The sequence below is a fragment of the Strigops habroptila genome, chromosome 8 (genome assembly GCF_004027225.2).
Source record: "Strigops habroptila isolate Jane chromosome 8, bStrHab1.2.pri, whole genome shotgun sequence".
Classification (NCBI taxonomy): Eukaryota; Metazoa; Chordata; class Aves; order Psittaciformes; family Psittacidae; genus Strigops; species Strigops habroptila.
This window is the reverse complement of record NC_044284.2, coordinates 24,807,761-24,823,339: the sequence shown is the minus strand read 5'-3', so window position 1 is coordinate 24,823,339 and position 15,579 is coordinate 24,807,761.

Below are 15,579 nucleotides of genomic sequence, written 5' to 3'. Positions count from 1 at the left end.
GTTGGTTTGTATATGAACTGCTCATATCGAAACAAGAGGAGTTAAATCCCTTATCTACAGACACCTGACTGTAATTTTATGGAGCTGCATAAACAGAAAAGTTCCTGCACACTCTTAGCATAACTTTTTGTTTGTTTGTTCTTAACTGCACATTCAGGAGTCTTCTAATATATTTATTTGTTTCAGATCAAACAATATCATGGGAGAAACCATAAATCACTTAGATCAAACAAAACTGGTTGTAAGAATTTCTAACTTGTACAGTTATTTTATGAGTAGTAAGATTGACACTTAGGATTAAACAGATAGATAAACTCAGATCCTGACAACTTAGCAGCAACCATCTACAGAAGAAAGTACTTTAAATATAAATCTTCCAATTTCAAGGTCAGTTTTTAAAGCTAAAGGGGAGGGAAGAACAGAATATTTACAAGGCCTAGAGACTTACAAAATGCAAGAGAATCAGTGCTGAAATATTTAACTTCAATCTTCTGCTTGTGTTGCTAATTTTGTTAACATTTTATAAATATGTTCATTCAGCTCTTTGGTTCTTCTCATGTTTTATTTTTTATGAAGGAAGTCACAGTTCAGCATTGCTGGAAAACAGTGAGCTTCACTGACTGCAGAACCAATACAGAAAAAAGGGCAGGCACCAGTGCATTACTATAGTGCTCCAGTACAATGACTGTCCTACACAGTCCCTCAATCTAAAAAGGAGCACTGACACCAGCTAGGGGAACCAGAACTGTTGTATAACATATGCAACAAATCTTCCTATCTTACAGGATCCCATAAGCATTCAGCATCAGAAGCTTTACCAATTTCAATAAAGCATTGTCTCTGCAATGCACAGCATGAAGAAAAAAAATTCCATAGATCTGTGCAACTCCATCAGTATCACATAACAGGAGAAGGAAAGAATGGCTATAGCTTAGATGAAGGAAGCACAATATCTAACTAGCAAGAGTGCAGGATATTTGACCTATGAATTAGCACAAAAACTGTTGTGATTGTGACAGATCCCAGCTCAGTTTACTTTTTCAAAAGAACAGAATAGCTCACTGATAATATAAGCATTTTATTATGGCTGTCCCTGTGCAGTCACTGTCCTGACAATGACTTGCCCAGGCAATGCAGAACCCACAGGATGGCAGCCTGGCCATGGTTTTTGTTCAAAGGCCAGGGCACTAACGGATCTACCAGAACGGACCGCCACACTGAGAACTAAGATAAGAATTGCAAGAATGCTCTTTCCCTTATAAGGGTCACCCACCGGGTCAGACACCAGCATGATTCAGAGACTGAGCTTGAACTGACTTAAAGAGCCTTCATGCGTTTATCCATGTACTAAGGCACAGTTTTACGTGATCTACATTCACTGAATTTGGCTAACCCTTTTGTATCAGTGTAGCTATCTTCCCTTCTCTCATGATCAAGGCCCCTAAAGTGTCCCAGGATGCAAGACCTAATTATGTGTTCATCCTGGTAGCTTCTTTACACTATACAATGCTAAAATATTCCTTTCCAGATCAAGTAAACAAGACATTACAGCTGCTTCTTCAAATATAAATTAAATTAAGACAATTCTATTACCCTCAGGCCTTTAATAACACAAATAACCAGAAAACCTGATGCCTTATTCTGTGCATATGAATTCATAATATATATATTATGGCCATCAAGAAACAATGGCATGCCAGATTAAGTATCCTCGCAATATACCTACAAAAAGCAACACAGAGACCTTCAAAATCTGATTTCAGTACTGCTTTTCAATTCAAACCATTGAAAACTAGCCAATGTTTATTATGAGCACTGAAAACATCCAGTCTACACCTGCAATACTGCTTCAACAGAAGTATGTGTGTTTCAGGTCATCTGCTGCTTGAGTAGATTTGCAGGTTAACATCTCTGCTTGTGAGGTGGTCTGAAAGGAGATTAAAGATCTCACTGAAAGCACAGGAACTACTGATAGTACATGTCACTGTAGATCAAACATGCAACTACCCTGTTGGAGGATATGCTCCAGTAATGAGGATAACAGATTTTCCCCAGGCACGCAGAGTTTTAAACAAGCTTTAACTCAAGCAGGAGAGACAGATGATCCCTCTCTTCATGACTACCTGTAGTAACTACCCAGGTGAAAGAGATTTTACAGCTTTCCACAAGACAAGACAAGAGAGATCTTTCTCAGCTAAATAGGTTATTATCTGTGTGCCTGTATCAAATGCACCAAGCAGGAGCTTTTGATCCGGCTGCCAATACTGTGGATGATTTATCAGGCCCCATGTCATCTGAGCTCAACAGAGTTCAAAAGCAGGAGCCAGTGGGAGTCGCTGGCTGCTCAGAGCCAGTAACAGTCCATCCCGACCAGAGAAGATGGATTGCCTCCTGACTGCACATCTGAGGTTCTCGCTGGTCAGCAGGATACACAAGAAGAACAAAAGAAAGCCAGAGCTCCACAGCCATGGGGCCACTGCTTGGGATAGGACAAGACAGGACAGGAGGGGCGAGCAGCTACAGCCCCAGGCTCCATGGACCAGGCTGGGCCAGCAACCAGCAGGCAAGGACAAGGATGAGGATGGGGATGGAGCTGGGGTTTGGGATGGGGCTGGGGCCAGCCCACAAGGTGTAGCTCTGGCAGTGGCTGATGAAATGAAGGCAGGTTAGCCAGGCAGAGCAGGGTGGGTAAAAGGCCCTTCTGCCCAGAATTGAGTGGAGAAAGCAAACGTAAATGTAAAATTTTACATTGTTTTAATCTTAGCTTTATGTGAATTTTATGGCCATGACTTTTGGAACACAACTGTGAACTGAAGCACCTGAGTCTGGTAGCATCATCTACACAATTTTTATTTCATAATTATATTGAAACCATAACCCCATACCCTTCCTCAGGAAACAAAGCATTTTTCATGCACTCAGAGAGGCTCTGCAGGAACCAGAGAACAGCGTATCCTCAAGGGTGAGCAGCCACGCTCCCTGGCCATGTTTCTCCCTCTAGGCCCCGCAGCCCTGCCAGGAGACAGTGAGCATCTGTGCATGGCACCTGGGAGACACATTGGGGAATGACGTATTTCATTCCCACCCGAGAAGCTCGTTTTCTGTCTGCAATTAGCACTCAGCACAAAGCCAGCAATCCCCATGGCAGGCAGCACCAACAACTGACACTGTTTGACATTTCCAAAGCATCTTAAAGGGCTGAGAAGAATCAACATGGATGCCAGGAGGTGGGAACTTCCACATCACAAAGACAGCTTTTTACCTTAACTGGTTCTAGCAATATGCCCGGGGCAAAATCTGTATCAATTTTATTTGTTTTCTGTGGTAAGATGCTAACCAGAAATACCTGTCACAATGCAGAACATATTTAAAAAGACCAGCTTTGTTGATTAACTGTGAAACAGCTTGTTTTACTCCAGATGCTATTCTCTATTGCTATACATACTCAAAAGCATATGTAAGAGCCTTATTATATCCTGATAAGAATTTTACATTGCTGTAGCTTCACTGAAATCAGCTAAGCTTCTCTTAGGCAGTAATAGTAACAGCAGACACAGGACCAGTAAATCCAAGGTGTATTGTAGTCAGTCATGCACTTCTGAAAGTTAACAAGGCAAATTAATTTCCACAGGAATAAAACTGAACTCTGACGAGATTCTGAACTTTGAACTCTCTACCATGAAATTTTGACCCTGGGAAACAAGAGTGGAATCTCTTTCCCCACGACCAGTTGCCTTGTTCTTTCTATATAAGTAGAAAAATTGATTTAAGATTTATCAGAGTTCTGTACTAAAACACCAAGGTCCAGACTGTATGCCTGAATGTGTTTGCTTATACATATGAAAGAATCTTAGCCCTCTTTACATATATTCTTCTGACCTACTGCTTGGTTTCTTGGAGACAGGGATAGAGCACTGCATTGCATAAAGCAGATGTGACTTAGAGTCCCCATATTAATATTTGCGTAAATACAGTAGCCACTCAAAACCACTGATTGTGTTTTCAGAATCAATTGATGCTTTACTGGGAGCTTGTCCAGTTCATTACAATGGAACTTTAGTGCTTGACTGTGGCCTTGAGCCACAGAAGAACTGTACCTAAGTGTGTTATTCTGCAAATGCCCAACAAGGCACTGAGAGAGTCATGTAATCATAGAATCATAGAATCTTAAGGGTTGGAAAGGACCTTAAGATCATCTAGTTCCAACCCCCCTGCCATGGGCAGGGACACCTTGCCCTAAACCACGTGGTCCAAGGCTCTGTCCAACCTGGCCTTGAACACCGCCAGGGATGGAGCATCTACAACCTCCCTGGGCAACCCATTCCAGTGCTTCACCACCCTCACTGTAAAGAACTTCTTCCTTATATCTAATCTAAACTTCCCCTGTTTAAGTTTGAACCCATTACCCCTTGTCCTACCACTACAGTCCCTAAGGAAGAGACCCTCCCCAGCATCCTTGTAGACCCCCTTCAGATACTGGAAGGCTGCTATGAGGTCACCACGCAGCCTTCTCTTCTCCAGGCTGAACAGCCCCAACTCTCTCAGCCTGTCTTCATATGGGAGGTGCTCCAGCCCTCTTATCATCCTCGTGGCCCTCCTCTGGACTCGCTCCAACAGCTCCATGTCCTTTTTATGTTGAGGACACCAGAACTGTACGCAGTACTCCAAGTGGGGTCTCACAAGAGCAGAGTAGAGGGGCAGGATCACCTCCTTCGACCTGCTGGTCACACTTCTTTTGATGCAGCCCAGGATGCGGTTGGCTTTCTGGGCTGCAAGCGCACACTGCCGGCTCATGTTAAGCTTCTCATCAACCAACACCCCCAAGTCCTTTTCTGCAGGGCTGCTCTGAATCTCTTCTCTGCCCAGCCTGTAGCAGTGCCTGGGATTGCCCCAACCCAGGTGTAGGACCTTACACTTGGCTTGGTTAAACTTCATAAGGTTGGCATTGGCCCACCTCACAAGCGTGTCAAGGTCCCTCTGGATGGCATCCCTTCCCTCCAGTGTATCAACCGAACCACACAGCTTGGTGTCGTTGGCAAACTTGCTGAGGGCGCACTCAATCCCACTGTCCATGTCGCCGACAAAGATGTTGAACAGGACCGGTCCCAACACCGATCCCTGAGGGACACCACTCGTTACAGGTTTCCAACTGGACATCGAGCCATTTACCACAACTCTTTGCGTGCGGCCATCTAGCCAGTTTTTTATCCACCAAGTGGTCCATCTATCAAATTGATGTCTCTCCAATTTAGAGACAAGGATGTCATGCGGGACAGTGTCGAACGCTTTGCACAAGTCCAGGTAGACGACGTCAACTGCTCTGCCCCTGTCCATCAGTTCCGTGGCTCCATCATAGAAGGCCAGCAAATTGGTCAGGCAGGATTTCCCCTTAGTGAAGCCATGTTGGCTGTCACCAACCACCTCATTGTTTTTATGTGCCTTAGCATGTTTTCCAGGAGAAACTGTTCCAAGATTTTGCCAGGCACAGAGGTGAGACTGACTGGTCTGTAGTTCCCTGGGTCTTCCACCTTCCCCTTCTTGAAAATGGGGGTTATATTACCCTTCTTCCAGTCATCGGGAACTTCACCTGACTGCCAGGATTTTTCGAATATGATGGACAGTGGCTTAGCAACTTCATTCGCCAGCTCCTTCAGGACCCGTGGATGGATTTCATCAGGTCCCAGGGACTTGTGCACGTTCAGGTTCTTAAGATGGTCTCGAACCTGATCCTCTCCTACAGTGGGCCTAAGGTCTTAATTGTCACAGTCCCTGCATTTGCTTTCCAAGACTTTTGTGGTGTGGTCAGAGCATTTGCTGGTGAAGACTGAGGCAAAGAAGTCATTAAGAACCTCAGCCTTCTCCAAATCCATGGTAGCCAGTTCTCCTGATAGCTTCCGGAGAGGGCCCACATTGTCCCTAGTCTGTCTTTTATTTGCTATGTATCTATAGAATCCTTTCCTGTTATCTTTTACATCCCTTGCCAAACTTAATTCTAGCTGGGCCTTAGCTTTCCTAACCTGGTCCCTAGCTTCCCAGGCAATGCTCCTATATTCTTCCCAGGCCGCCCGTCCTCGCTTCCACCTTCTATAAGCTTCTTTTTTCCCTCTAAGTTTCCTCAGCAGCTCCTTGTCCATCCATGGAGGTCTCCTGGCCCTCCTGCTGCACTTTCTTCTAGTCGGGATGCAACACTCTTGAGCACGTAGCAGGTGATCCTTGAATATCGACCAGCAGTCTTGGGCCCCCCTGCCCTCTAGGACTGTATCCCATGAAACCTTACGAAGGAGGTTCCTGAAGAGGCCAAAGTCTGCTTTCTTGAAGTCCAGGGCAGTGAGCTTGCTGCATGCTCTTCTCACTGTCCTGAGAATCTCAAACTCAACCATCTCGTGATCACTAGAGCCAAGGCTGCCCTGGAGCGTCACATTTCCAACCAGTCCCTCCCTGTTGGTGAGCACGAGGTCAAGCATGGCACCTCTCCTCGTTGGCTCCTCTATTGCTTGAAAGAGGAAGTTGTCTTCCACACAATCAAGGAACCTCCTGGACTGCTTGTGCCGGGCCGTACCGTCCCTCCAACAGATGTCAGGATGGTTGAAGTCCCCCATGAGGACAAGGGCCTGCGAGCGTGAGGCTGCTCCTATCTGTCTGTAGAGCGCTTCATCCACAGAGGCCTCTTGATCAGGCGGCCTGTAACAGATCCCCACCGTAATGTCCCCCATTGCTGTTTGCCCTTTGGTCCTGACCCACAAACACTCTGTTACCTCATCACCCGTCCCCAGACAGAGTTCCATACTCTCTAGCCTATCAGTGACATAGATAGCAACGCCCCCTCCCCGTCTGCCTGGCCTGTCTTTTCTAAACAGCCTGTAACCTTCCATTCCGACACTCCAGTCATAGGAGCCATCTCACCATGTTTCTGTGATACCAATGACATCATATTCCCGTAGCCTTGCACACATCTCTAATTCCTCTTGCTTGTTCCCCATACTACGGGCGTTTGTATAGAGGCACCTTAGCCGAGCTCCAAATGCAGCCGACTCAATGGCTGGGGCAGCTGGAACATCTCTGCATCGCTCCAAGCACTTATTACAGGTGCTGGCAACTGACCAGGAGTGTTGGGATGAATCAATGCTCCCCTCCCCCAACACATCTAGTTTAAAGCTTTCTTGACCAGCCTTGCAAGCCTCCTACCAAAACAGCTCTTCCCCTTCTTTGTCAGACCAGCTCCACCAGCCTCCAGTAGATCTGGCCTCCCAAATGAAGCCCCATGTTCCAAATAGCCAAACCCCTGACTATGGCACCACCATTCTAGCCATTTATTAACCTGCCAAACGCGCCTAGCTTTTTTAAGGTCCTCCCCTTTGTCCTGGAGAATCGATGAAAAAACTATCTGAGCTCCAGAGCCCCTAACCACCTCTCCCAAGGCTCTGTAGTCCTTCTTAATGTTCTCCAGGCTACTGCTATCTCTAGCACCCACATGGACCACTAGAAGGGGGTAATAGTCAGCAGGACTTACTAGAGCAGGCAGCCTCTCAGCAACATCCCTGATCCGAGCCCCTGGCAGGCAACACACCTCCCTCGAGACTGGATCAGGCCGGCAGATGAGTGCCTCTGTGCCTTTCAAAGTAGAGTCCCCTGCTACTATGACCCTCCGCTTTTTCCTGGAGGCACCAGTAGTGATCCTCTTTACTGGTGCATCAGCAGGATACTCATTAGGTGTGGTGGGTGCTTTCTCATTAGCCCCCTGCAGAACTGCGAAGCGGTTCTGGGTGGGGACATCAGATTTAGGAGGAAGCCCCTTGTCGTTAATTGTCCTCTTCCTCCTTTTTTTGTTCGTTTTTCTCGTGACTAATTCCCAGCTTCCTGGGTTGCTGCCCTCCTTCTTTCCTATATGAGCAGTGCTGGACGTTTGCGGCCCCTGCACAGTTTGGGCCTGGAGCAAGCAGCCCAGCTTCTTCTCAGCTTCCCTGGCATCTTTTAGCTGTCCAACAGCCTCCCGCAGCTCAGCCACCTGCTGCAGGAGGACCTCCACCAGGGCGCACCGAGTGCAGCCCTGTCCATTGTGCACCCTCGCCTCAAGAGACCAGTCGAGGCACTCTCTACACTCCGAGGTCTGCGCCGCAGCCTCCCCTCTCATCGGCTCTGTCTGGGTGCCTACGCTGGCCACCGCCGGGGCAGAGCTCCCAGAGCGGGCCCTGGTCCTGAGGCGAGTGCTCACCATCCCGCTCGCTGCCCGCTCGCCCTGCCGGCGCCAACTGCCGTGCCACGCCCTGACTGACGTGCCACGCCCTGGTCGCTCGCGCTCCCTGGGATGGGTTTTTCCCCACTGAGGGCTGGTGCCGTCACTCCTGGCGCCGCCCCCTGTGAGTCAGCTGTTCGCGTGAGCGGAGCTGCCGGCTCCTGGACAAGTCCTGTCGAGGACTTGAGGCTCCCTCGGTCGCTCTTGCCGCTCCGAACTGAGGCTCCTGGACGCTGGGCTTCCCCCCGCTCCGGTGTTAAAGGCGTCCTCTCTGGAGATACTCACCTCGGCAATTGATCCTTAGTGGTCGATGATGACCCTTTTGAATCTGCCACCGTCACTCCTTTTAAAGGCTGTCCCACAACCCACTGAGACAGCCCTTAACAATACCTTACATACTTACGCTAGTTGCCCTGTTAGTAACCTGTATTTCACAGTCTGATCAGTTGCTTTAAAACTTATTTGAAGAAACTGATTTATATCACAAGCTTCAATCAGATGTCAGAGTTCTTTATGGCACTGGAGGTATTGGGATCCCATCTAAAAACCGACATACTTGCTTTAGAAAACCAGTTAAGACCACCTGAAGATGCGCTACTTGGACTCACTGTGTAAGATTCTGTAAGTCAGTATCACCTTTGCTCTAATGTACAAGAACTTGAATATATTGCATGTTGCAGCATAATTTTCTGCATGCTCACTCAAGCACAGTTTACTTAATTTCTTAAGCACTCAGCCTCAGAAGCTGAGATCTGAAGACTACATTTGAAATACCACACTGAAATGTAAAATACCAGTCTGATTCTGGCTCTGAGTATTAACACACTGTTAGAATGCTCAATTCTGCATAAAAGATCCAGATATTTAAGGTTTAATTTGGAACCTATAAGGTTTGGTTAAGACAAGCTGTGAAACTAGGAATATTTTACTGGAAGTGCTGCACAATTTTGCTCTTACAGCCTTATGCCAGGACTTGGTGTTCATTTGTGCATGGAGGAGGCATACACAGCATCTGCTCCAGAGAACCAGGTAACAACAGGGACTTCTCTCCAGATGCAGCAGTACTTACTGCTGAAGATGTGAACTGGGTTGTTCCCTCATCTCAGAGTTGATCTTTCAGGCTTCAAAAACTCTGGCAGATGCAACTGCACCAAGTCACACCTTCAGGTTTTTCTGTGTGTAAATTTGGGCAGAAACCACACTTTTTCAAGGGAAAATAGTTTTTGACAAAAGTATAGGACTCTGGAAGATTACCGACTCCCCAGCCCAGCACCGGACATGTGTCATCAGGTCAGTTTTGACAGATTCCCACTCTTTCTGCCTGACTATTAAAGAAAAATGAGACAGCAGGCATCCTTATAGAATCATAGAACCATTTAGTTTGAAAAAGACCTTTAAGATCATCCAGTCCAGCCATTAACCCAGCACTGCCAAGTCCACCACTAAACCATGTCCCTAAGCAGCACATCTCATTTTTTTTAATATCTCCAGGGATGGTGACTCCACCACTTCCCTGTACAGCCTATTCCAGTGCTTGAAAAGCCTTTCACAGAAGAAATTTTTCCTAATATCTAATCTAAATCTCCCATGGAGCAACTTGAGGCCATTACCTCTTGCCCTATCCCTTGTTACTTGGGAGAAGAGACCAACCTCCACTTAGCTACAACCTCCTTTCAGGTAGTTGTAGAGAGTGATAAGGTCCCCCCTGAGCCTCCAGACTAAACAACCCCAGTTAGCTCAGCTGTTCCTCCTAAGACTTGTAATCCAGACCCTTCACCAGCTTTGATGCCCTTCTCTGGACACATTCCAGCATGTCAACGTCTTTCTTGTAGTGAAAGCCTTGTGCCCTGCAAAGCTAGTCCTTCAGAGTGAATTTGGATCTCATACATTTCTGCTGGCTTTCTTTTTCCAACATGAATTTAAAATAACATATTTCTACACAGATAAGAAATACTGCCATGCTGCTTTATCAGAAATTTTAGCATTTTATTTTGTTATTACTTTCTCTTTTAAGAAAACAATAAGACAATCTGATTCTGACACAATTAGGCATATGATCTGGCACCATACAGTGAATTGGCAGAGAAAATATTAAAAGAATTTGGCCAGCAAGAAGCTGTGAAGAAAAAGAACAACATGGAAACATTTTACAGAGGGCCTTTAAGGAGAACTGGCATAATATGGAGAGAAGGGAGAGCATAAGGAGGAATAAAGTGAGGCAGAGTGGGAATGTTGTGCGACAAGAACTGGGGGCCCTGGAGTACTGTCTGCAAAACAGCCATATCAGTCTCACAAGGAAACCGCATGAATGTGGGAGGGAATGGCCGGTATCTGCAACGGAAGAATAAATAAAAAGGCAAATGTCGTCAAACAAAAACCAGGTACATAATCCAGACTAGAACTGTATTTTAAAAAAATGTCTTGCTGACACTGATACATAAAACACATCAGTATGGTGTTCTTTAAAATTGTGTCCTGCCCTCTTAATGTAATTCCTTTTGACTCCTGTAAATAAAGGTATCAATCACTATTTCCTTCAAGATCCCAGCTTTATGATTCCTGCCATTCAGCCCCATCAGCCCTACAATTTGCTTGAAGGAAGCTGATAATATGCCTATACAGAAACCTTATGTGACAACTGATGACATGCATGGAACACATGCAGCTCCCTTGCACTCGTGGCTGCTGCTGCTGCACCAGGAATGACAGCATTCTGCCTTATGAACAATGTTGGCTACTAGAGATGTGGACTTGCTGCTTGAAAAGTAAGACTATTCCCATTTTCCAGCACTTCATTCCCTAATGCTTGAGTCATTTTGCACTGACTTGTTCGTGTTGAGGAAGAAGAAAAAGAAAACAGCTATTAAAAAAGTAAACAAAAGAACTGAAAAGCAAAATAAAAGCACCAAATTACAAACTGTAATACAGGGTGGATTAGTGTGTGCACTTGAAAAGTCTGTGGAGATTTGACTTCATAGGCCTGGTTTTCTTCAAGGATACAGAGGTATAACTAATCTTGAAATATAAAATAAACTAAGTGGTGTTTAATTCCAGGGCCTAGACTTCTACTTGTTTGGAATGGTATTTTTTGCCTTGATAAAGATCTCAGTATTGAAGCTTGAAACTATGAATTTTATAACAACGCACTCAACTAAGGTTCAGGTGAGCTGCTTTGTTTCCTTGTGCTACCACAGATACTTATGTACTTCTGTGCAAGTAGCCTACCAATCACGCATCAAACTTCTGCATCTCTCCACTGAGCTCCTCTGATTTCAGGTGCACCCCCATGACGTCGTTGCTCAGCCAGCCCAGCTGCCCTTGAAATACACATCCTCCTCTTCCTTGGGTCAGCCAGTTAGCTGCTCTCATGGCTCAAGGAATGATGCCAGCAAAAGTGAAACAACTGTAATGAAGGTAACCTGCCCACCATGAATTACACATGGTTCAAAAAGCACAGAGAGTATACAAACGTGTTGTGGAGCAACAGTGCCTTTCCTCCTTGCTTGTACAAAGTTAGTTATATCATATAAATGTACATTAAGAATTGAACTGCTAAAAACCATACCATTCTTAGCGTGTATAACTTGCTGTGAAGACCCAGTTAGAAAGTATGTTCTTCAATCAGCTTTCTTTTTCTCAGCACTACTGAGTTTACACTCAACCACACTTTCTTGCCAAAATAGTTTCACTTAACAAAAAGCTCCCTTGATTCTCCACAATAATGAGTTCCATCTAAAGCAATGACTTTTAATATCAGACATGTGCCAGAATTTGCCAACAAAACAGAGATCAGCATGGGTTTGTATAACCATTGTATTTGCTGTAAGGCTGCTCCATTAAATCACCACCACATTATAATGTAAAATATTCCACATGTTCTTCAGCAACCTTCTGGAGGGAGAACTTAGTATTTTTTGTAATTTAATACTCTGTTTCTCAGAAGCATAGTAAAAGCTGGGTTTTAATTCCAACACACATAATATATCCTTAGATAAATACTCTTTTCTTAAAACTTTGACAAGGCACTTGCACATTTTAAATATTTTTTATTATTATTTTAATGCAGATTTTCAAGTATGTATTTTTGGAAAATAGTCTCAGAAGAAACTTCAGTCCCTTCTCTACCACCAGTTATGGAAACTAGCACAAATCATTAAAAAATGTCTTTTAGCTTTCTGAGACTGAAAGAACCAGGTAGCACAAGCAAATTAGTGTTTCTTGACATAAGCACCCATGCTGAATCAAACTAATGCCACCTACGTGTTTCACAAAGACAGATGCTGAGGTTATAATGAACATCATCTAGTAGACACCTCAAGTAAAGTTTTAGCTGGCATACACACTAAATCACATTATTACCAACTTCGTGCATGTCCCATAGTTTGCGCTGCATTTCACAATTTTAGAATATGTTCACGTTTAAGTACAGATCATCATGATCTTCACTACTAAGCATACACAGCCACTTTACGGATTTAGATCACTTCCTTATCTGTTTGATTTTTGTCTGAACAATTTTAGAACCTTTAAAAGATATTTTTGAGGCTTTATCTTACCTTTCAAAGTTTTATCTTACCATTACTGCTCCAATCATCATTTTCTATTTGCAAAGAAAATACAGCATTAGCTCATAATAGGAAGTTTAGTCATCAAACTAGTCCAAGAAATAATATAGAGAATAATTTATCAGTCAGCCACTGCAGTAATATATTCATGTCCTCAAAATAAAAAATTAATTTTCACATACAAAACTTCACTGAATTGTGTTTTCCTTCTCAATATGTCTTTCATTTTTAATCTCAAGAAAAATTCATTGTGATCCTAACCAGACTGAAATAATAACACATCCAGTGTCTACTCAAATTTGTAACACCTGGCTCCTACAGTTACCTTTCCTGAGGTTTAGTCAACATTGGAAAATCCTGTCATACTGTGGATTAAGTGTTTTCAAATCTCCCTGTCGTCTTAGTATGGGTTATTTTGCCATTCCAATAAATTAATCCCACTGTATATGCTTAAGACCTCTTCCTGGTTTTAGATAAACCATGCTAAGAAGGGACTCTCATAGATACTCCAAAAGCCTTATTTATTTCCCCTGGAAAAATATTGTGTTTTAGTAAATAATCCACTCTGAGGATAACCTCAGAAAACATCCCACCAAACTGGCAGCCTTCTGTGACAAGCAGGCAATGGTGAGAGACTCACTCCAGGTCAGGCACAGTATGCCTATTCAAACCATAAATATGCAAATCTTACTGATGTTCGTTCAGACTGGTGATGGGTTTTTACGAAATGTTTGACTAGATGGAGTTCAGGATTTTTCTTACAACCATCACAACAGGACAGGTTTACATACCAAGACATGGCAGTATCATCAAAATAGGACAGTGTGCCCTGCTCATGGTAATAAGAGGCAAGACATCTGAGTAAGTGAAAATGTTATTTTCAATACATCACTCTCAGAGAAATATTATTGGTATGTGTGCAGAAAAGTGAAGCACTTCATTAGTTTTCTTGATTCTGCAAGAACAGGGATCTTCACACGTTTTTACCAAAGCAGCCTAACAGATTTGGTTTGTCCTAGGACAAGGCTGACAAGAAGAGAAATACTTGGGCACACACACTATAGCTTCTGTTTGGCACCATGGCTCAGAGGTAAACAGATCCATGCTGGCTTCAGGTGCTTTGGCTTTCCTGATGGAAAACTGAAACATTCATCAAAATTAAAAAAAAAAAATAAATTAAAAATTAAAAAAACAAAAACAAAAACAAAACAAAAAAAAAAAAAAAAAAAAAAAAAAAAAAAAAAAACCAAACAAAACAAACCTCAAACAACCCAAAACCCAAAAAAAACCCCCCAAAAAACCCCACACAAAAAACCTAAAGCATTTTGGCTGAAAATTCCTACTCAGCTTAAGGCACAAATGACAGTCTTGTATGAAGGTTCACGTGAGGCCAGTTGCCACTGACTTGTGTACTTCCTTATACACTGAAAGCACAATCCAGGATCGTTTATGTTATGTGCATTATCCTAGTTTCCTCTCATTTCTCTCTATACTTTGAAGCCAGTATTCTTACCTTGTAAATCCAGAGCGGACAATATGCAAACTAGTACCAAGAAAGTATTAGAAATTGCCCAGACAGATTTATTTATGACTGACACTACATCAAATATGATCACAATGATGCTCAAGTCACCCTATCTATCTCAGATAAGCAGTATTTCTGCAGAAGAATGTGAGGTTTGTGTGACATTGTTAAGGAGCTTGTTTCCAGAACCAGTACTGATTCGTTGTTAATTTGGAACATAGAGCCAGAGTCATAAACGTGTAACACAGTTAAAACTGTCGTAAACCTGGATGAGGGTCGAATAAGCTGTGCATTTCACCCAAAGTATCTGAACTCAGCTGCTCTTTGCCACACACACGCAGAAGGAATTTTGTGGCTGGACCGCAAACAGCCACATTAACACAATTACTAATGCACTGCATGTTCCACCAACAGAACTCTGAGGAATGTAGAACTGAAAAGAGCCAGAGACAAGGACTGCCAAACACATTTGGGCTTCAGTGGGAAAAATGCAGGTGCTGGACAAAAATGGGCAATACTAGTACACATGGTGGTGGTGATTGATAATAATATTGAGTAAGAGGCAGAGAGGGGAGTAAGAAGCTATGAGGCTTCTTCCAATGCTGTTTGGAAGATGCATTTAGAGTCACAGAATGGTCTGGGTTGGAAGGGACCTCTAAAGGCCACCTAGGCCAACCCCGACCATGGCAGGGGCACATTCCACTGCAGCAGGTTGCTCGGATCCCCTCCAACTGGCCTTCAATTGTAGAATCATAGAATCACAGAACGGTTTGGGTTGGAAGGGATCTTAAAGATGATCTAGTTCCAACCCTCTGCCACGGGCAGAGACACCATCCACTAGCCCAGGTTACTCAAAGCCCTGTCCAACCTGGCCTTGTTTCCAGGGTTTTCCTCAGAGTTTCTAAATGTTAACTTTGTGCAGTCAGGGATGTACCAGAAATCTCCTGCGACATAGAGGGTTCATGTTTAACTTCTGATCCTGGCTGCATAAGAATACAGTAATTTAGCATTAATTAAAGCTTCTATTAAAATACAGTTCTGAAGTTTAGTAATCAGGTGTTAACTATCTACCAACCTTTTCTAACACTTTCGTTAGAAACATGCCATCAACCTCTCCTGTGGCCCCGCAGAACGTGGGGAGCTGCAGCACTGACGGACCTGATCCAAAAAGGAACGTGATTCCTTCCCCCAGCGCACTCGGCAGCCGTTCTGACGGGCCGCCGGCACCTTTCCCGAGGGCTCTCGCACGACTCCCC